Source organism: Eptatretus burgeri, chromosome 6 (assembly GCF_056783735.1).
Source record: "Eptatretus burgeri isolate ZD-2024b chromosome 6, Ebu_testis_v1, whole genome shotgun sequence".
In the NCBI taxonomy this organism is placed as follows: Eukaryota; Metazoa; Chordata; class Myxini; order Myxiniformes; family Myxinidae; genus Eptatretus; species Eptatretus burgeri.
In genome coordinates, this window is record NC_140966.1 from 88,912,888 (window position 1) to 88,935,933 (window position 23,046).

The 23,046-nt window shown below is 43.6% G+C and overlaps 1 protein-coding gene across 4 annotated transcripts in view; it reads left to right on the forward strand.

Annotated features, from left to right (window-relative positions):
- Positions 1 to 23,046, forward strand: part of LOC147025287 (lysophosphatidic acid receptor 1-like) — a 62,840-nt gene that overhangs the window by 3,859 nt on the left and 35,935 nt on the right. Inside the window, exon 1 of one of the 4 annotated variants that reach the window (XM_085886140.1) lies at positions 6,008 to 6,161. The exons of the other annotated variants lie outside the window; for them this stretch is intronic. The gene's annotated coding sequence lies outside the window, so the exon portion shown is untranslated. Of the gene's footprint in view, positions 1 to 6,007; positions 6,162 to 23,046 lie in introns of those variants that run through there. 4 annotated transcript variants of the gene reach the window in all.

Sequence of the window (23,046 nt, forward strand, 5' to 3'; positions counted from 1 at the left end):
AGACGTTGAAAACTGAAGGCACCGCCAAGTAGTTTCGTATTGCAGTTGATAAGGCTGTGAGTGGTCTTCATCCAGACTGTCTCACCACACACCACACGCCGTCTCACGCACTCGAGTATCGTTCCTAGGAGGAGGGGGCATCACATGACTGCAGAAGCAGATGTTGAGACCTACCGTCATCCAAAATAATTTGTGTTCCCTTCCAAGGAACTTCAACCCAGGAGGAGGCTGTTAAGCCCATCAAAGCCTGCGCTACTGTTACCAACTTGTGGTGGTTCATGTTCTATCCTTCTAAAATGCTGAGCATCGAGTAAGGAAGCAGCACGTACCATATGTGTATATATATATATTTTTAATAGTCTTTGGTATGACTCTGTCGGGGTTCGAATCACCGACCTCCCAGTTTTGGAGCGGATGCTCTAACCATTCCGTCACAGAGTTTGGTGTGAGACTGGGTGTGATCAGGTGTCTATGTTGATGGGAGTGAACTATGAAATGTCATTTATTGGTTGTTGTGAAATCAGAGTTATTTTAAATCTGCTATGCTTTAAAAAGAGGTCACCGAAAAAAAAAAATATATATATATATATATATATATATATATATATATATATATATATATATATATATATATATATATATATATATATATATATATATATATATATATATATATATATATATATATATATATACGTCCATCGGGTGGCAGCTTGGGATCCTATGGTCCTGAGTTCAAGCCCCGTTAGCCGCTGAATTAAAAAATACACCAGGAGGTTGACTCGGCCTGTCATTCTGAGGTCAGCAAAATGAGCACCAGTGTACTGGTAAGGGGGACACTGCATCAGCAGCATGGCCACGTGCCGCCATTGGAGAGGCGGCACACTGACCTGGAACGTATGTGTGGGGAGCTTATGGGATGTCGCGTGTCCGTTCGTCCGTCCACAAATACTTGCAACTATTTCTCTTAAACTACACACATGATTTCGACGAAACTTTAACACAACCTTCATCACCATGTATGTACCAAATTTTGTTCATGGCATTAAAAACCATTCGGTCTTGAGGGGTCTATGGGGGTTGCCCCCCAAAATAGGTATTTGCTTTCTTCTCAAACTACACATGCAATTCCAATGAAACTTGACCACAACCTTCATCAGCCGTGATGTACCAAAGTTTGTTCACGGCATTAAAAAACAAAATCGAGGTTTGTGGGAGGATTTCCTCCCCTTAAGAGGTATTTGCTTTCTTCTCAGAAATGACACAAACAATTCCGATGGCCATTTTCATCACCCATGATATACCAAAGTTTGTTCATGGCATGAGAAAAATTAGGGTGTCAGGGAATGCAGGGTGGGGGGGGAGGGGTTGTCCCCAAAATTTGTATTTGCTTTCTTGTCGGAAACTACACACACAATTTAGATGAAACTTGGCCACCTTCATCACACGTGATGTACCAAAGCTTGTTCATACCATTAAAAAAAATTGTGGTCTAAGGGGGTCTACGGTTGGAGGGGGGGGGGATTGCCCCACAAAATATTATGTTTTTAGAGTTATGTCAAATGACTGATAGGAATGCATAGCTTTGCACGGGCCATATGACATGGTTATCGGAGCAACAATGATGTCACCTTAAGTCAGGAAACCTGCCGTGCGAAAGTTTATTTTTGTCCTCCCCCCCCCCTCCCACAATATGCATCCAAGGAGATTTAGTAGGTGCTGAGCGTTTCGCGCCAAGGGCCGGCGGACATTTTCCTGCCTTCCGCTCGCAAGGGACCTTTGCCTGCCCACCGGATAGATAAGCCTGGCTCTGGGGGATTTCCTGGGTGTCTTGTATTTACCCCTTTGGTTGTCAAGTGCATCTGTGTGGAGGCACTCCATTTTTTCCTTTACTTATTTGTTTCTTGGTGCCTTCTATTTGCTTTTGCTTGAGCAGCAGAGCAGGTTTTTAGGACACGTGGACTGATGCCGTCTGGACTGGTTGCAGAATCAGAGTCGAGGTTAGACAGCAAGCTCTCCACCTTGTCAGGAGAAAAGGACACAGAGTCCAGGGACAGCTGGGTGTGCCTGGGTAAGGTGGGTACAGAAAGCGATGGGTTTGGGACACAAGATTTAGAAGCAAACGTGCAGTTTAGGCATTCAGCCTTTTCATGTGCAGTGTCAGCAGTGCGGCCATTTGAGGTAAGGGAGGGGATGGAAGGGGCACGGGACATGCATTGGAAACAGACTTAACTACGTGCCGCCAGGATTTGGAAGGGGGAGACAGGTTTGAGAGTTCAAAGTTGAGATTAGAAAGATGTTTTTTTGGTTCTCCTAAGGGTAGACACACTCTTGTTCCAAGCTTTGTGGAAGGTACTGAGATTACTTTCAGTTGGATTAGCCTTCCATGAGGCGAAGGCAAGTTGTTTCAGGGCAACTGCCTCGCCACGAGCTTCACTGCACCATGGGCGGGAGGAAGGGTCGGACAACTGAAGATGAGAGGGGATGAGAAAGAGAAGAAGAAGAAAAAGTAAGTTTCTACAAAAGAATTCCCAGGACGAGTTGATGTCGTAGGAAGTAGAAATTGGAGACCAGTCGAGAAATATGATGGCTGCTTAAAGTCCCTGCCAGTCAGCCTGAGTAAAATACCAGACTCGACAGCAATGAGGTGGTTCTCTAATAACAGCCAGAGAGATGTCTACTTTGACAAGCATGTGGTCAGATGAACTGATTGGAGTGAAGGAAGAATGGCAGATATTTTCAGGGACATTGGTCAAAATCAGATTAAGAAGAGATGGATTGCATTTGCTAGACCTCGTCATGGTTGTTCCAGACTTTTCTGTCTTGTGTCCTCCGTCATAATCTGGCAGTTCATCTTTCCATCTCTTAGTTGGCTTTCCTTTATTTCATTTTCCATCTTGAGATGTCCATTCTGTTGTTTTCATCCACTGGTTGTGTTCTTGCATCAAATTCCCTGCCCATTGCCATTTCAGTATATTTCCATTGTACCGTACCATTATTTGATGCATCACAATATGTTGTTTGTTATAAATATCGATTTTAAACCTCAGTTTCCTCTCCACGATTGCGGCTCATGGAAGAACGAGATCTCCACAGGTCAGGTCAGGTATGGGAGCATGTGCCAGAACAGCGCGTCGCTGCATCCACTTTCCGCCGGTACTCCAGGGGCCTCCGTCTGGCCATCCCCCAGGCAGATGCCAGGCCCATCCCCATCTCCTTGAGATGATGGTCAACCTGCTGCAACCATGAGGCACGTGGTTGGCCCACTGGCCTCCTCCACTCATGAGACTCCCTCGCTGAGAGAATCTGGTGAGCAGGATCAGCGTCAGGAAAACGAGTCACATGTCCATACATCCGCAACTGACGCTCACGGACTATGCAGGTAACAAATCTCATCGGAGTTTCTCTCAGCAACCGCTCGTTGGACACAAAATCCGACCAGCGATAGCCAAGGATTCTCCGAAGAGACCTTGTACCAAAGGAATTAAGTCTCCGTCTCAGATCCTTGGTAAGAGTCCAAGTCTCGCATCCATAGAGCAAGACTGGAAGTACCAAGGACCTGAAGACTCGGACTTTCGTCCTCCTGCACAGGTACCGGCAGCGCCACACCCCATGATCCAGTGAATCCATGACTCCCCAGGCCCGACCCAGACGTCTATTGACCTCTGACTCACAGCCAGCAGAGACATGAATATCACTGCCAAGATAAGTGAATCTCTCCATGACCTCAACATCCTCACCACAAACAGACACAGACAGGACAGCAGCATCCAAGATGTCACCGAAAGCCTGATTCTTGGTTTTGACCCAAGAAACCCGTAATCCCAGTGGCTCCGACTCCTCATTCAGCACCTCGAGGGCCCCCAAGAGGATGTCTAAAGTCTCCGCAAAGATGACTGCATCGTCTGCAAAATCAAGGTCCAACCCAAGGAAACCTGACCTGACCTGATCTCCACAGAGTACAATAAAGTGGATATCCACAAAGAAAGAATGGAACAATCAAATTTGGGGAAGGTGGGGTTGGGCAGTGATGGTGCAATTGTGCAAATTTTTATAGAACATAGCTTGGAGGTATAAAAAAAAAATTTTTTGGAACAACCTAAAGTTTTATGATTCAACGTCCAACAACTAATGAGCAGGTGTGACACCCGACTTGACGTCCATCTGAGGGACACAGAATGATGCCTCGCCGGTTCAACCTGGCAGAGGGTATGCGTTCTACTGAGTGCCATTCCAGTCATGTTATTACTTGCACAATCAAAGATTTGCAAGTGTATTGGTTGTTCTTGTCTGTTGGTCTCTGTCTGTCACTCGCCTACAAGTCGCATTTTTATTTTTATTTTTAAAACTCTGATCTTCACAGAACATAACCACCTGGTAGAGGTAGTCACAAGCAAAAAGTGTATTGTTTTTCAGGTCAATAGGTCAAAAGGTCATAAAGTGTCAATTTTCATTTGAAATATGTGTGTGTATACACACACACACACACACACACACACACACACACACACACACACACACACACACACACACACACACACACACACACACACACACACACACACACACACACACACACACACACACACACACACACACACACACACACACACACACACACACACACACACACACACACACTATATAAACCTAAAAACGCGGACGGTGAACTCTCATCGAAGTGAAGCCTAGGTTTACCCATGTGAGTACGTTGTAAAATGTATTACTGGACCGTGACTAAGTCTTTTAATTCCAGACAATTGGAATGTACCTTTTGGTCCTTTTTTGACCCCCTTGAAATGTTTATGACCCTTTCAACCCCTTAGACTCTTGAAAAGTTGTGCACACTTTAGCCTGCTTAGACCCCTTGATCATTGGACCTTTATACAATGAGACCCTCTTTAGACTTCTTAAACCCTTTTGATCCCACTCTTTTGACTATTGCTGGAACATACCCTTAGACCCCTTTACAGTGTCTCACCATAAGCCCCATAGACTGCTTGGACCCCTTGACCTTTTGAGCATTTAGACCCTAACTACTATTGGAAAATACCCTTTAGATCTTGAGATCTTGCACCTTTAGATCCTGTAATACTTTTATAGAGCCGTGTCGACCCTATGAAACACTTAGACCCTTTAGAGTTTAGACCGTAAGATGTACACTACACAAACATCTTTAGTCTTGCAATGCACATATTATACCTTTTCAGCAAGTAATCCAACATCTCCACCCACCCGGAGGCTCGGTGTTCTGGTCGTTTGAACAGAATTTGCATTTTTGGGTTGCTGAATTGGTTCACCAATGAAAACCTCAAAGCATATTGTTTATTTTGATTTTACAGGTATCGTGCGGTGCACAACATCTTTCTTGTTTGTTCATTCATTTTTATCAGCAGAAATCTGACCTTATTGAAGAGCTAAATCACAAAGGGCAGCAGAAAGTTCATATGTGAATCAAAGGGGACCACGGAGACAGTTGCATAAAGGAAAGGGGCAAGGGGAATTGGGGGTCAGCGATAGTAGAAACAAGTTTTGGAATCCGTAATTCTGCTGTAATCGAGTAGATGTGAACCCACAAATGTATGGGATGCCAGCCGAGTATCTCGCCATAAAGCCATCACTATAGGCATTGAAATAGACAATCTTCAACTCGACAACGGCATCTCATTACTTCCTTAGTGCTTCTCTTTTTAACTTGTGGACCACCAATGGAGTAGAGGCTGTACCCCAAATCATGTTTAAACTTCAATACCTTTTTTGTTGTTGTTGACAATCGGGAATTGTTTGGTCCGATGCCCCTAAAACCTCTTGAATTTATTCGAACAAAAATGAGATCAAACTTTATTTGGAGCAATTCCTCAACTGCCAAAGCTTTGATTAAACTTGATGACGTAATGACTTCCTCTCTACTGAGCAATTTGACATTTTACTATGACAGGAAGCGGAAAACCTCAACTTGGTTAAACAGTCTTGCCGACCACATGTTGAAACAGAGATATATTAAAAAAAAAAAAAATTGTCGTGAATGAAGCTGGAATATTTGCACATTGTTACGGGTCACTGCACCTTTTGGGAAATGGGCATCTGCCTGAAGTGAAGCTAATTCGATGCTAAATCATCGCACAAGTCTGTATTACGTCTACACGTCTTGCATCCATCGGGTATGTGCTTTTTCTTCTTCTCTTGCAATGTCTCGAGGGTCCTCTTGTATTGTAGAATAATTGTATGAAGGACAAACATTATGATTGGACAATACCTTTACACTTTTGATGAATCCGCTCGCACTACTGTATTAGGACTTGCGTGGTGCAACATTGTTTCAGTTATCATGTATACCGACCTCATAGTTGTCGTTGGACAAATCGATCCGTATCTTATTTTGGTTCACAAAAACTCATTTTGGCGTAAGGACCATATTCATGCCACCTGTTCAATGGGCTGCTAGGATGACCTAGACCTCGAGGTACATGCACTCGCTTCTGACCTATCTTGCTTGTGTTTGAATCTCCGTTCAAGCTATGAACTGCCACCTTGGTGTTTCGCAGACAGGGCGAGTCGTCAATGTGTCTGCTGTCCCTTGGATAGACGTTAAGCTTTTTTATTATTATTTTTTTTTTTGTCTGGTAGCATTACTTGATTTCCTTTGTAAAGAGTAGGTGAGTTGTCACTGGCATTCTGGATAAATTCTCTCTTCCCATGACCTTCAATTAACCAGCTGGAGAAAGACGAGTTAAATAGTTCACCTACCGACCCCACAAGAATATGGGAATAATTGTGGTGGTGATTGTAGTAGTGGTGAGTTCACTCATTTCATTGGAACCTATAAACACCCATTGGGATGGTCTTTTGATTGCTCAGAGCTCTGCACAACAAGCCAATGGGTCAGATGTCAGGAGGGAGGAAAGTTTTACTCATTTGGTGCTTAAGTCCGTTGGAAGCGTGAGCTAATTAAATAATTGGTCCACCGTTGCACCATCAGTTATGAGTCCCTTCTATTTTTGAAATGCTTCTGAACATGTATATTGGGTCATCCAAAAAATCCTCGTCACCCCACCTATGGAATAGACAAAACACCATTCACAAACTGTATTTATCACATCATTCAACATGATCTTCACCTTCTTCAGTGCACTTTGTGTGGCAGGCAATCGACGTTTTGATCCTCACACAGAAGCCTTGTGAAGTACTGCCATCAATGCAGTTTATAGACCGTGTCAATGGAACTTGCAAACCTATAGTAGTTTATTGACCTTTCTTCGGAAGGTGAAAGTCCTCTTCCTCAAAGCTCCTTTTATTATTATTTTTTTTGGGAGTGAGGCAAAACTCCCAGGACTGAACAGGTTATCTGGATTTTGTGTTTGTATGTGACACAGCATTGCCTTGAGAGGATGGTGGCGTTAAGAGATGAACGCTTCTTCCACAATGCAGGTCTCATGATTCCACAACGCTATATGATGGTAGTATCCATTTACCGTGACGCACTGAGACTGGAAAGTTTAGCAAATTTCCAATGTTGTCATAAATATAACGTAAAACATAAATATAATTTCTAACAGGTCAGCCCTTTCCATTCTGCGGAACCTTCATTTCTGATTCGTCTCGGTGCCACCAGATTTTAATTTTTTTCCAGCAATAACGTGTTATAACTTTCCAAGGAAGTGCAGTCAGATTTCAACATATGGTTATGTCCTCTGTTGGTTTATACCTGTAAGAAGGCATCTGTTGTTTGTTTATTGCCGAAACATTTATATCTCAATCGGTGAGTCATGTTGGTTGCTATATAATCCACAATTGCTTTGCATAAACATGAGATGTTATGTGGCTTGGATAAATAATTCAACTGTGATTTGAAAGTCATTTGACTGATGCCGGAGATTCTTTTGAATAACCTGGGGGGGGGGGTAAGCCAAAAACGTTTTTGCTTCTACTTGTGGATGTGCAAGTCCTTAACCGAGAAGAGCCCCATCAATCTTGGTATGGCCCCCAATTGGTCAATAATATCAAGGGAGTAGAACCAGCCTCCGATTCAGGAACAGTATTTTTGTCAGAAATAAATATTTATGTTGATTCAAATTTTTATTTCCCCCACTCCGTTGTGAATCGGTATGCACAGTTTTGGTTCTAAAATAGTCTGTGACTCTCGACCGCTGGAAGCTGTTTTTTTTTTTTTTCACCTCATTACCTCCATCACCGAAAGTGGATGGATGTTGTTTTCACCCCTGTCTGTCTGCTTGTCTGTTGGTTTGAGAGCAGGATATAATCAAAAAGTTCAAGATGGATTCAAACAAAATTTGGTGGGCGGGCTTGGTGTGTGACAAGGACTCGTCGATTCGATTTTGGTGAAGATCCGGATACGATGATAAAAATGTTTTTAAATGTGATTCTTCTCCACCGAGAGATTGGGCCAAACATGATGTTTCAAAAAGTTGTGAATGGATTATGACAAAACGACGTAGAAGACTTTGTTAGATGACGAGAACAAGCCGATTAGATTTTGGGTTTTAAAGGTCCAGTTGCAGATCCAGCCTGTCAATGGGATACAAAATGGAAACTGTTCAGCCTGGTGGAGGAATGTGCTTCACAGAGTGCTGTTCTAGTTCATTCATTCCTTCATTTCTGTATTCATTCATTACTATTATTTTTATTATTATTATTATTATTATTATTATTTTTTAATGTCTTCTTATTTCTTAATTATTAACTCTTTTACTGAGTTCAGCAACTGTAATCCTAGATTTATTTTGTGTATAGATTTCAAAGCTTGCCAGAGTTGTGTATTTTATTGTATTTCATTATATCAATAATAATTAATCGGTGCAGGTGGCAGTTTTTAGTCGTGTTTTATTACCTTTGAGACACACTAGTGCTGCCATTCACTTGTTAAAGATATTGTGGTTTCTCCAGGAATTCCGTTGCCACAACCTCATTCTCCAGATTAGTCGTTGGGCACATGAAGAAAGAAAAATGTTATCATACATACCATTTAACCACAAATATTTGAGGTTTCATGCAATATTTTGTTCCAATTTTTTGGCATTGCTTTGAGCGTTTTTTTGATTGTTTTTGCTTTACAGTCCTCGTATGACGCGTCTTATTTGTAGCTATCGTACTAAAATATGCAATTTGGTGTCTGTGTGTCTGACTATTTTGACTGAGATACATTCGGTCATTACTTATCCCAATCTCAACCAAATTTGACAGGAGGACAGGGTCACATGACGGAGGATATAGCGACTGCATTTGCCCCCTTCCCTAAGGGGGTTATCCATGTCAAGATAACTAATCATGGCATTTTTCCCAGGCCGATTGTGATATCAAAAGTAATTAGAATGGCATTCAGTAGAGCACACACCTCCAACAGGCTGAACAGTTTACATTTTGTATCCCATTGATAGTCTGGATTTGGATATGCTGACCTGAACCAAAATTGAAGTGGCTTATTCCCATCGCCGAACCAACTTGTCCACCAAGTTTTGTCATTACTCGTCCGCAACTTATTGAAATATGTTGTTTATCATTGTTGGCGTCTTCTCTCAATGATGAAGAATCACTTTATCATCAACCAACATTTATTTCTTTTTTCACATACAAAACATTAACGGAAGGCGGCGTCAATTCCGAGAAGGACGTTCTTTGTATTGGGCATGCCGTAACAAAATCACAAAATTGCACGTACCAACACAAATTACATCAATACTAATAATTGTCTGTGTGTCTCCTCCATAACTATAAAACCTCACATCCTGAAACTTTGCTTACATACGAAGAAAACTCCAAGGAAGTGCAAGAGTGAAAATTGGGTGTTTGCGTTAATTAAAACACCCTTTTAAGGATAATTAACGGCCTTATTTAATTATATCCTTTATCAGGTGCATCTTCAGTCACCGCTCTCTATGGAGGTTGAAAGGCATATCCTAGGTTACCTGGCTGGGGTCTGAAGCCACCATCCTTTTTTTTTTGGCCTGCTCAACCATGCCTTGACTTGGAACAGGCCGCAGCGATTTCCTTAATAATTAAAAAAAAAACTTCCTTTCCACTTTTCTCACACATTATCGAATACCTGTTCATCATCGCTACAAATCGCTGTATACATCACTTTTCAAATTGGAAGCTTGGAGCGATTTCATGCATTATATGATACCATTTTCCACGATCCACTCATGGACTAATTAAAGTCTCATCGAAATATTATTTCGGTTTTGAGGATCGGATATCATCCGGACTAAATAAGTGTTGAAATCTGATTTAAATAAATAACGAGTCTTATAACTCAGCTGATATACCTATTTACTTTTAGCAAGCAAGGCTATGTTCCCTCCTTCTCCATACAAACACAAGAAAATGTGAAATTTCCAAAGCATTAAACATCATTTTTTTCTACAGTTTGGAGAATTTTATTGAGTGAACAAAAAATTTAGGAATGTGCCAAAACTAACCAGCTTCATTGAGCAATATGATTTAATTTTAATGCATTCACTGCTACACCTCGCACACTGTCTCCCAGAGGGACTGCCTATCTATCGTGTCTGCCAGATCTGTGTATATTTTCAGAGGTTTCATGAGGTGCTCTGCAGGGAATTAAAGCAAATCTGGTGAAAAACGGACGTTAAAATAAAAAGTTATAATGTTTGCGCGGACCGCGAACGATGTACCAGGTGACGTGTGCACAGACAAGCAGGCAACATGGCAGATTTTCTGCATTGTTTATTTCACGGGCGATTGAACTTTGCGACGTCTCCAGGGGTTTTCTGCATTAAGCAGCAACTCTTTTGTGGATGAAGTCATTATTTGAATGAATTCATTTAATTTCATTAACTGCTGCCTGCACGGTGAAGGCCGGCTCTAAAGTTCAAGGAATCCTACATGATATGCAGCGACAGCCTGGCCAACTGTTCCTTAACCATTTAATTGGAGTGCTTGCTTGAGTGCTTATGCCACTTGCTGAGCACCTATTGTCGATAGCAGTTGCGTGCTCTGTCATGCTGAGCGAGTGGTGCGTGCTCATCATTCATTCTGAGTGAGTTGTGAAATAAAACCTGAGTTCCGAGCCATTTACCGTATTCACGTGTTTTCTAAATTACCGAGCCAAATATATATATATATATATATATATATATATATATATATATATATATATATATATATATATATATATATATATATATATATATATTTTTTTTTTTTTCCCACCTGTCACACGCAGCTGTTTATATACATTAATATTTGTGAACATATCTCTGAAATCTCTAATCAAGCTACTCAAGGCCGGGGGTTTGTCTTTGGATGTGTCCGTCCGGTGGGTTTTGTCTCTGGACGTGTCCGGGCGGTGTTTATAGTATGACCGGTAGAAAATGGATTTCAGACATTATTTTGTTTCCATCTTCAATGTTATTCTATTCAGAATAATTTTGATGAGAAAGTATGAATCGTAATCCATGCTCCACCACACGTCACCTTTCCCCTCCACTTCTTCACTCTCCCTGCTCTCTCTCCCTCTCCCCGCCCCCTCTTTCTTTTTCTCCATCCCTCCTTCAGTATTCCCGTCAGCGAAGCGACTGATTGTACTTGCTCATTAATAATAAACTAAGGTACAAAGTAAATGGGAATACAATTTTGATTTGCAATTCGAGTCAACATATGAAAAAGAAAAGTGGACTTGAATCAATCAAAGCAGTTATACGGTTATGAATCTCAACACAAAATCAAATATTTCTTAAGCATATGTGTAAATATTTCCAATAAGGAAATTGAGATTCTTCCTTAAGCTGCCTGTCGCACCATTCCAAAGTTTAGGTCCAGAATGATGATTATTATCCTGAAAAGACAGTTACGTGCTTATGGGGATGAATATCAGACTTTGATCTGGTTGTATACTGGTAAGTATTGTAATGAAAACACGAACAGGTTATATCAATGATAAGGGAGCAGTCTTCACACATTTATACAAAACAAAAAAAACAACCTTGTTGATAAAGTGTGAGATTAAACAGTTTTAGTAATTTTAAGTAATAAAATAATTGATTGGTTTGAGATCCAGTCCCATGTATTATTTGAATAAGTTATTTTTCTGTAAAACAAATAATTTATTAAGATTCGACTGAAATGTACAATACATGAGAACCAAATATAATAAATAAGGAAGTACAAGGGAACAGTATCGCATTCGGAGTCTAATTTGGGGGAGAAAACATTTCAATGTTGAAATAATACCAGTACCTTTGGAAATCTTCTTTTCAACTTCACAAATTATGTGGTATTTCCATGATAATTGACCATCAATATTGTTACGAATTTGGGAATTCGATTGCACACAACATACAGGTTCCTTTAGTCAGCTATGTCGATAAGTGCTTGTTCCCGAGATAGCTCACCTTTCATTGTTTAAATGTTCAGAAATCGATTAGATGCGCTGCGGTCAATTTAATAGTTAGGGAACGAACAATGGAGACATCCCTCCCCCTCCTCTGCGAAGAGGAAGAACCCTGCCGTCCCGTGACTCATGTCAACAACTCCCTCCCACGCGTGGCTGAGCGGGGGATGGATCACGAGGGCATGAGTCATGCCGGGCGTGGAGGAGGGGGGGGCGGAGAAGGATAAGAGGAGATCTTTTTCTTTTATTGAAGGGCAGAGTTGGAGAACGGAGTTGAGGGGAGTCATTCAGCAGACCTTCGGGTCCTGTTTGGCTTGGGTTAGGGTTGAGGCCTTCGGAAGCTTTTTGCTTCGGCTGGCTCAGTGAGCTTCGGCTGAGGCCTGGATCTGGAGGAGGCTTTTTGGAGGCTCATTGCATTGACGGTTTCGTGAGCTTCAGCTTCTGCTTGGCTCGGGAGAGCTTTTTGCTTCAAGCTGCCCTGTTTGGAAGGAAGTTAAGCTGGCTGCTCGGCTCAAGCTGCGAGTGGTGGCTTCTTCTTCTTGGTTCGTGGAGCTCTTTGTTCTCCATTTTGGTTCCCTGTTTGGTGCGACTCATCAACCTCTTCGTTGAGGTGCTTCCTTGGGGAAGCGACGCATCCACGGGAAGCATGGGTGCCTCGTCTCACCAGCACGTGTTGAGAAGCGTGGGAGGATTCGCGGGAGCTCGGGAAGGATCGCGGCTCGGCGATTGGATCCAGCTCACTCTGGCTGGAGCCCGGGTCCGAACAACTTGAAGACCACTCGAGGTGGAGAGGTTCGAGATAGGTTCTGGGTTTCAGCTCACCTGTCCTCCGAGCTGGGGCTCGTTATTAAAGGCCTCTGCCACCATTTCTTTGTGTGTGTGTGTGCGTGCGTGCGTGCGTGTACGTACATGTGTCCATGGCCCGTCTAATAAGTAGGAACTGCTGTTAAGTGCAAGTGACTGTACATAATAAGTAGATGGTTGTAGTTCTTTTGTCATGCTTTTGTTGCTTGTATAATTGCATACGTGTTTTGCCTTGTTTAATTGCATACGTGCTTTATTATAATAAATGTCCTTGTGTGAATGTAAACCTGTTCGTTGCGTCCATTCCCTCATTGAACTGCCCCATCTTGCACTCAGAATATAATTGGCTTTTGAATAGCCGGTAAAGTGATCGGGTCCAACGCGACTGCGCGATAATACCCCGCTCGGTTATCCCAAAAGGAAGCGAGCTGCTTAAGCGGCTCGTTTCCAAGCGGTCCCGTTAAGGTACAATCTCTCGGTAACCTACCCACGCGAATAATTAGGTAAATCGAAGATTTGGCAATCGGACCCTGTAGCGCGGGTAGAGTGCGGACAAGGTTGTGGTGGGATTAAAAACCCACCTGTGACTGGTTTCTGGCGTTGTTCCAGAAAGTCACGACTGGATTGTCCGTTCGGTGGGCGAAGCGACCGCTATTGGTTAGACTCGGTCGTTCGCACGCAGGCGGGCGGAAATCTACAACACTGGTGTCGAGGAGCGGGAAAACAAACTCTCCCTCCTCCAACAAAATTAACGGAACCAGATCAAGGGTGTGCGAGGCGTCCCTCCGGTTCCATTAAATTCTGAGTTTAAATTATTTCCGATACGCAAGATGGCAGATCAAGGCAAATGTGTGCAGGGTGGATTAGGAATGTTTGAATGAAGGATCCATGGCCCCGGACGGTTCTTATTATTATCACCCCACCACTAATGGTAATCAGTGGGGCCGCTTACCCTATACTGAGCACGAACTTTGCCAGCAAAATAGCGGCGCTGCCACATCTCAGCGCAGCACGGAGCGGGCTGCTATAATTAGCACAGCGAACGGCACAACACGAGGCGGGGCTCCCAACCACTGTTTCATACCACGTGGTCATGGCAGGCGAGGCTGGCGGACATTGGCGGGCTTCGGGCACAAAACACAGAAATATCTGGGAAAACTAAAAGAAAACGGTGAGCGAACGAATGAAAGGAGAGCAAGCATGCAAAAGAAGTGCGGAGAGCGAACTGAAGAAAACAAAAGAGGAGCAAATTAGTAACTCCCAGGATAGAAAGAACTTAGAAGAAGAATGGAAAAGGAAAAACGGAAACACGATGTGGAATTGGAACCACTGAAGGAAGAGGTAAGAATAGGCAATCGGAAAAGGGAAAGCCTGGAACAGGAGGTAAAAAGAGGAAAGTATTGGGTCAAAATTAGCAAGGAATTCGGTGAGGGAATGGATGAAATGAGGAAGAAAGAATGTGAAAGGTGTGGAGATGAGGACGGAATTAGAAAAGAAAGCTTCTGAGTTACTGAAACGCCAAAGCAGAGAGAGGGAATTACAAAACGAACTGAGGATGTTAAGAAAGGAAAGAAAGAGAACAGAGAATGAAACGTTAATGAACCACACTGTTCAGATCGAACAGTTGGAAGCCAAAGCAAGGTTGGAGTGTGAGGAGGTGAGAGAGGAATTAGAAAGAAAAGCTTCTGAGTTACAGAAACACCAAAGCAGAGAGAGAATTACAAGACGAACTGAGGATGTTAAGAGAGGAAGGAATGAGTACGGAGAATGAAACGTTAAGGAAGCACACTGTGCAGATCAAACAGCTGGAAGTGAAGGCAAGATTAAAGAATGAGATGCAAAAAATAGTTGTGAAAGAAGAACGAATGAAACAGAAGAAGGAAACTACGAGATTGCAGAATGAGGAACAAGAGAGACGGTGGAATAAAAAGCAAAAAGGGTGTGAATTTGAAACTGAACAACAAAAGGAAAAAAAACAAGGTTGGAGTACGAGGAGATCGTGACAGAACAAGGAATGAAACAGGAAAGGGAGATTAACCAATTGAGGGAAACTATGAGATTGGAGAAGGAAGAACAAGAGAAACAGTCGAATAGAAAACACAAAGAACAAGGAATGAGACAGGAGAAGGAAATCAGCCAATTGAAGGAAACTACGAGATTGCAGAATGAGGAATAAGAGAGACAGTGGAATAAGAAACAGGAAGAAGAACGAATAAAACAGGAAAGGGAGATTAACCAATTGAGGGAAACTATGAGATTGGAGAATGAAGAACATGAGAGACGGTGGGATAGAAAACACAAACAAAATGAGTTTGAAATTAACCGACTCAAGGAGAGAGCAAAATTTGAGTCCACAGAGATGGAAAAGCTCTGGAACGATAAAGAACAGTTCGGGGGGCTCAGAGAGGAAGAACGACTCAAATGGGAAGGAAAATGGAGCAAAGAAGAAAAGGAAATAATAAAGGAGGTAACGGAGATGCAGGAAATAGAAATGACAGAGACACGGGAGATAGAGGATGAATTGGACGGGGTGGAAGAAAGTAAAAACGAACACACACACAGAGGTAGTGGAGGACAATGGGGGTGAACTGGTGGAATGTATTGGGACCCGATGCAAGCAGCAGGATGGCCTCCTTCATGAACGAGGGGAGGGACTGTGCCCCCTTGAGGCGGATCGTGACGAGGAGAGTCCAGTCGAGCCTTGCGAGGTAGATGGGGCGAGTGCTGCAAACGGGTGCACATGGAGCTTGGGGGTTATGGACACCCCAGGATCCCTTGTGGTGGTGCTTATTCCCAGCGGGATTGTTCCGGTGTGTGTGGTGTCGAAATGCGTGTTTGCAAGTGTGCCAAAATGCATGTTTTCCAGCACGCATGGTGTGGATGAAGCACCGCGTGTGACAGGAACCATGTGTGTGAGTAGTATGGTGTGTGTGAGTGAGAGTGACCGCGTGTGTGAGGTGGCAGTATGAGAGGGAGATGGCGATTAGCATGTGGGAGACCGCAACCGCATGTCCGGGTGCCATGGTGGAGTGTGTGAGCATCGTGGCACGGGAGAATGTGTGCGTAAGAGTGCAACGACGATGGTGCCTGACAGTGGACAAAGGCCGGGTAGCGGCCGTAGCTGTTTTGGGCACCATGCCGGGTTTGCACGGCAGCGCGCGCGGGGTCCGTGCTGTGCAACGCACGAGGCCGCCACGTGCGCGCCTGCGGGAGTGAAGCCCGATCCGTAAACGCACGCGGTGGATTAACCGATCCCGCGGACGGACAGAAGGTAGGCTGGATAATGGATTTGGACCGGATGGGTTCTCCATGTGAGCGTATGTGTGAAGCTCCGATGGGCAGAGCACATTTGTTCATGTGGGGAACCCCTCGAAACGCGAGGTTTGTTTTTGATGTGCAGGGTGACGTGGCTGCAGGGTTAGAATCCGGCAGAAGGGAAATCCCTACCAGATGGTACCGTCCGAGGAGGGACGAGATACGCGAACAGCTGCCATGACGTCACGGGGAAAGGAGCGCAGGTTGCGAGTTGCCGCGCTGGTGCACGCATGAAAAAAAAAGCAAGCCTCGCTTTGGGTGAATAGGATTCCCTGGGCAAGGGGTGGAAGACCCCCTGTCTAGGGGGATGGGTTAGCGATAGTTAGACCGGCTTCATGGGGACATGGGTTGTTCCTCATGGAGCCCGTGGAATGGATTAGGTAGAGAGATTTCAATTTAGATTTAGGAAATGGGAATTTTTGGGATTTTCGGAGACACGGACAGACTGGAAATGTGTAGTGGAGACTTAGTTTAGCTACATAGAGTAAATGGAACGTGCATTGATTTATGGGATGACGAGGGAGCACGAGTTAGCGAGGGGATTTAGTTAGAGGATGGCAGTATAGAGTGTTGGTGTGTGTGTGTGAGGAATGAGTGTGGGACAGTGGGCCCAAGTGTGTGAGTGGAGCGAATGTGGTATGCCTGGTCGAATGACTGATTGGGGGGAGGAGTGATTCCAACCCAAGTGATCCTGGCGTCAGTTTAATGCTAGCTCGTGGGATATTCAAATTTAATAACAGGAGGTCGTTTTGTTGTTGTTGGTGTCGAGAGAAGGCACAAAACCCGTTTGGAGGGGTGCAAGAGTTCATGGACCAGCTGGGAGCGTGGCTGTGGAAAGTTGAGTATTTGTTTAGGTTGCACCGGACTAGTCGGCCAGAGTAGGCCAAGGGCCCAAGAGGGGCCGGGCTAGTGTAGTGGGCACGGGCGACCCATCGGAAACGTGACCCGTAGTGCCAGAATGCCACTGGGGCAGTGTAGTAGGCACGGGCGACCCTCGGAAAGGGACCCGGGGCATCAACACGCCACGTGGGCATCGGAGGGGGGCAATTTCAGAGAGGGAAACCCCCCCATCTTGTAGGGAGCAGCTAGGCTCGGAGGCAGCCTGCGGGCCTGGGGGTGCCATGGTTCAAGTTTGGCAGAGGGGAGTTCCTGCCAGTTGAGCCGCGCTGCCCAGCCAGGAAATTGTGCGAGGGCACGAATGAAAATTTGAGGGCAAGGCCCAAATTTATAATGGACATCAACACAGGCGACGGGAATCATCGTTTTGAGAACCGATAGTTTTAAAAAAAAAAAGTGAGGCGTTTTTGAAAGCCCCGGGGTAGTTTCAGGTTAATAAATGTTAGGGTAGAAAGGAGATGTACCCCTTCGCACCATCCATCCCTTCGCTCGTAGTAGGCCGCTGAACTCAGGAGGCCATTCTGAGGCTTTGTTGGGCCTCGAGACATGACGCTAGTCTCTCCCTATTCCCCTCCAGAGAGCGAATGTGGGGGTTTGGGAGGAGGCTCGGTTGACAGGATAGGTTAGCCGGACAATGACGATAAAGGGGGTTAGGGGGACGATTATAAAAATAAAGAGGGGCAAAATTTTTGTTGTTTTGTGGCAAATTAAGGGAGTGGGTATGGACAGAGACAGGCAAAGGTGATAGAGTGGGGGGAGGCAGTAGGCTAGGTCCGAGCCCGCCTTCAGAGCGGCCGGCACCACCGCACTCCCTCCAGACCTGATGGAACCACACCAGAGGCCGGCCAGCTTTACCTGCCTGCCTGTTGTGCTGCAGCCGCCTGTTCTGCATGGGCTTGCCTTGCCATGCCTAGTTTGCCTGCCCCTGCCATGACCGCATGCCTGCTAGCTCTTATTTGCCCCTGTGTCCATCCATCACCATGTGCACCAGGACCATCCAGTTTTGCAAGTACTGCCCTGCAGGCAGCCCGTGCATCCATAATGCTCATTTGTGTTTTGCGACCATCTCCATCCATTCCCCTGCATCAATGGACTTTGAAACGACTTTTACCTTCTCCCCTTTCACATATCACAAGTCCTGGGCCATGGTTAAGTAATGGATAAGTTGAGTGAAAATTGTAAATACGTGGAACATTGAATATGTTTGTTTTCGCGCCGGCAATTTTAATTAAGTTGTCCGAATGAGTCTGAGTATGTTTAGTTAGTTACGTAGCGCATTAGGTTATTTATTTTTGGGACACATATAAAGAAATGTCGCACTCAGGGATCCGAAGGTAGAACGTACTCGGGGAAAACTTACACATGCTGGTCACACGAAAATTTGACGACTCGGGACGAGTCTGTAAAAAGGGGAGGGGTAGTGTTACGAATTTGGGAATTCGATTGCACACAACATACAGGTTCCTTTAGTCAGCTATATCGATAAGTGCTTGTTCCCGAGAGAGCTCACCTTCCATTATTTAAATGTTCAGAAATCGATTAGATGCGCTGCAGATCAATTTAATATTTAGGGAACGAACAATGGAGACATCCCTCCCCCTCTTATGCGAAGAGGAAGAACCCTGCCGTCCCGTGACTCATGATGTCAACAACTCCCTCCCATCCGTGGTTAAGCAGGGGGATGGATCACGATGGCATGAGTCACGCCGGGCGTGGAGGAGGGGGGGGGGCGGAGAAGGATAAGAGGAGATCTTTTTCTTTTGTCGAAATGGCAGAGTCGAAATGGCAGAGTTGAAAGGGCAGAGTTTGAGAACGGAGTTGAGAGTAGTCATTGAGCAGACCTTCTGGTCCTGTTAGGCTTGGGTTATGGTTGAGGCCTTCGGAAGCTTTTTTGCTTCGGCTGGCTCAGTGAGCTTCGGCTGCGGCCTGGCTCGGGAGGAGGCTTTTTGGAGGATTTTTACTTTTATGGTTCCGTGAGCTTCGGCTTCTGCTTGGCTCGGGAGAGCTTTTTGCTTCGAGCTGCTTTGCTTGGAAGGAAGTTAACCGGTCGCTCGGCTCGAGCTGCGAGTGGTGGCTTCTTTGTTCTCCATTTTGGTTCCCCGCTTGGTGCGACTCATCGACCTCTTCGTGGAGGTGGTTCCTCGGGGAAGCGACGCATCGATGGTAAGGATTGGCGCCTCGTCTCACCAGCACGTGTTGAGAAGCGCGGGAGGATTTGCGGGAGCTCGGAAAGGATCGCGGCTCGGCGATTGGATCCAGCTCGCTCTCGCTGGAGCCTGGGTCCTAACAACTTGAAGACCACACAAGGTGGAGAGGTTCGAGATAGGCTCTGCGTTTCAGCTCACCTGTCCTCCGAGCTGGAGCTCGTTATTAAAGGCTTCTGCCACCATTTCTTGGGTGCGTGTGTGTGCGTACGTGTGTCCGTGGGCCTGTCTAATAAGTAGGAACTGGTGTTAAGTGCAAGTGACTGTACATCATAGGTTGACGGTTGTAGTTCTTTTGTCGTGCTTTTGTTGCTTTTATAATTGCATACGTGTTTTGCCTTGTTTAATTGCATACGTGCTTTATTATAATAAATGTCCTTGTGTGAATGTAAACCTGTTCGTTGCGTCCATTCACTCATTGAACTGCCCCATCTTGCACTCGGAATATAATTGGCTTTTAAATTGCCGGTAAAATGATCAGGTCCAACGGGACTGCGCGATAATACCCCGCTTGGTTATCCCAAAAGGAAGCGAGCTGCTTAAGCGGCTCATTTCCAAGCGGTCCCGTTGAGGTACAATCTCTCGGTAACCTACCCGTGCGAATAATTAGGTAAATCGAAGATTTGGCGATCGGACCCTGTAGCGCGGGTAGAGTGCGGACAAGGTTGTGGTGGGATTAAGAACCCACCCGTGACTGGTTCCTGGCATTGTTCCAGAAAGTCACGACTGGATTGTCTGTTCGGTGGGCGAAGCGACCGCTATTGGTTAGACTCGGTCGTTCGCATGCTGGCGGGCGGAAATCTACGACAATATAAACACCAAGAAATTTAGTCCATTCAACTCATGGTATTATTTCATTTTAACCAGGAATTTAACTTGATCTAAATCTGAACAATTTCTTCTTCTTATTATTATTTTTTTTATGATATTTCTAAACAAAATTATATACTTACACTTTTTTGCATTAACAGTTGGTCCATTTGCTCGAAACCATTCACACATATTTGCAAAAGATTTTAATTTATAACAGTATTTAATGAGTCTAGATTATCATTATAGAAAACATTTGTGTCTCAGCATATAAAACAAAAGCAAATGAACTTATAGATATGTGAATGTCACTAATATAAAATGTAAACGATAATAGACGCACAAGAGAACCACGAGGATCTCCACAGGTAGTCTTCTTAAATTCAAATAAAGAAGACATACTTTGTGCACTGGATGCGGCTATCTAAATAACTTGTAAACCAATCATAAATATCATGTATACCCCTCCCCCCCTTGAATCCCATAATAATACTATTTTGACAGCATAATTTTACAATTAATGTGATCAAACGCTTTGGGGAAATCAATGAAAACCCCGAAATAGCATGACAATTGTTTTCAAATGCATTGATAATTTTGTTGGTGAGGTCAATCAGACCCATACATGTAGAGTGACCTTTTTCGGAATTCATATTGATTTTTTTTTTACAAAGTTTATGTTTATCTTGAAATTTAAACAATCTTGTATAAATAATTCATTCTAACTATTTTGAAAATACAGAAAGTACTGAAATTAGCCGATAATAAGTTCCCCTTTTCCCCAGTTTAAAACACTGGTCTAATTCCTGCTATTTTAAATTTATCTGGGACAAATTACAAATATCCATTTGTTCAAAGACAAATTACAAATATGACACATTGTCCAGCAATTTGTTTCATCACAGATATTTTTTTATCACCTTCAGGCTAAATCTGTCAAAGCCAGGGGCTTTGTTGTTTTTCAAACAATTAACTATCACAAATTTCCACCTCTTTTTTTTGGGGTTATAAATACATGCAACGAATTTGGGTGAGGAGCATGAAGATAATACTCAAATAATATACTCATCCTGGCTTGGTGGAATCCTGTTATTTAATGTGGACCTAATCTTATAAATAAAAAATCAATAAATCATCAGCTTTTTGTTGCGTATTATTACCTCTGCCACCGAAGGTGGAAGGAAGTTATTTTTCACCCCTATCTGTCTGGTTGCTTGTTTGTCTGTTTATGTGCACGATATCTCAAAAAGTTGTGGACGGATTTTAATGAAATTTGGTGGGCAGGTTGGGTGTGTGACTAGGACGAATTCATGAGATTTTCTTGAAGACCGAGATCCAGCTCCTAGAATTTAAATGATTCTTCACCATTGAGAGGTAGTGCCAAAAATGATGCACAGCACAATATTATCAAAAAGTTATGTACGGATTCGGACGAAACCTGGTGGGCATGTTGAGTGTGTGATAAGGAAGAATTGAATCAATTTTGGTGAAGGTCTGAATCCAGATATGAATATATATGTATATACACACGCACACACACGGAGAGTTTGAGGGAGCATGAGATTGGGCAGAATAAATTTGTTCTTTGCCAAGAAATAGCTCTCATTGTATTACAAAAGCAAAGCCTGAATGTGAACCATCATATTGTTGGATTAAGTTGTAAAGACTTTGAATACATTTGATGGAGGAAAGGCTGCACAATATGTAACTGCATGAGGCATGCTCTCTGGTTTGACCAATGGAATATATTGTGCTTAAACAGAAAAGCAAAACGAGTTGTGGTACATTCAAAGTACATCGCCCCCATGCCAAATGAATAAATAACAAATTCTCTAGCGCGACATTGCCGGGACGCCCAGCGATGCTGTTGTGTATCAGGTGGAGATGGAATTCGGAAGGGGCAGTGCACAATAAGTGATTGTTTAATTGATTAATTGCATAATTAAAATAAATAATAATTGTAAAATAATTAATTTCTTTATCAATTTTGGTGTGTTCGTAGCATGCCAAAACCACCACCGTTTCATCCGATTTCTGTAACTTCATGAAAATTAAGTAATTGATCTAAAAATGAATGATTAATCGATAAATCAATAATTCAAAAATACCCTTTAGAGCCAAATCACCTGTTCACTGTCGTGTCCAAAAAGTGCCCGAGATAAAGTAATTAATAAATCGGTAATTAATGGATAAATTGATAAAAAAATTAACTGGAAGGGCACTCGGTAAGAACGCATACCTCCACCCTGTAATGCCTGATACACGAGAACATATCTGGCCCAATACATTTTTGAGATATCATGCTACACATCGTTTTTGAGCCCTGTCTCTCAATGGTGAAGAATTACTTTAAATATTCTAGATGTCGGATCCGGATCCTAATCTTCACCAACATCGAATCAATTTGTCGTCACACACCCAAGCTATCCAACAACTTTTATCAAATTCAGTCCACAACTTTTTGAGATATCGTGCTTGTATATCATCAGTTTAGCCCTATCTCTCAATGGTGAAGAATGACTTTAAAAATTACCAGATCTGGATCCGGATTCGGATAGTCACCAAAATTTCAACAATTCTTCATAGTCACACATCCAACATGTCCACCAAGTTTCATCTGAATCTGTCCAACTTTTTGAGATATCG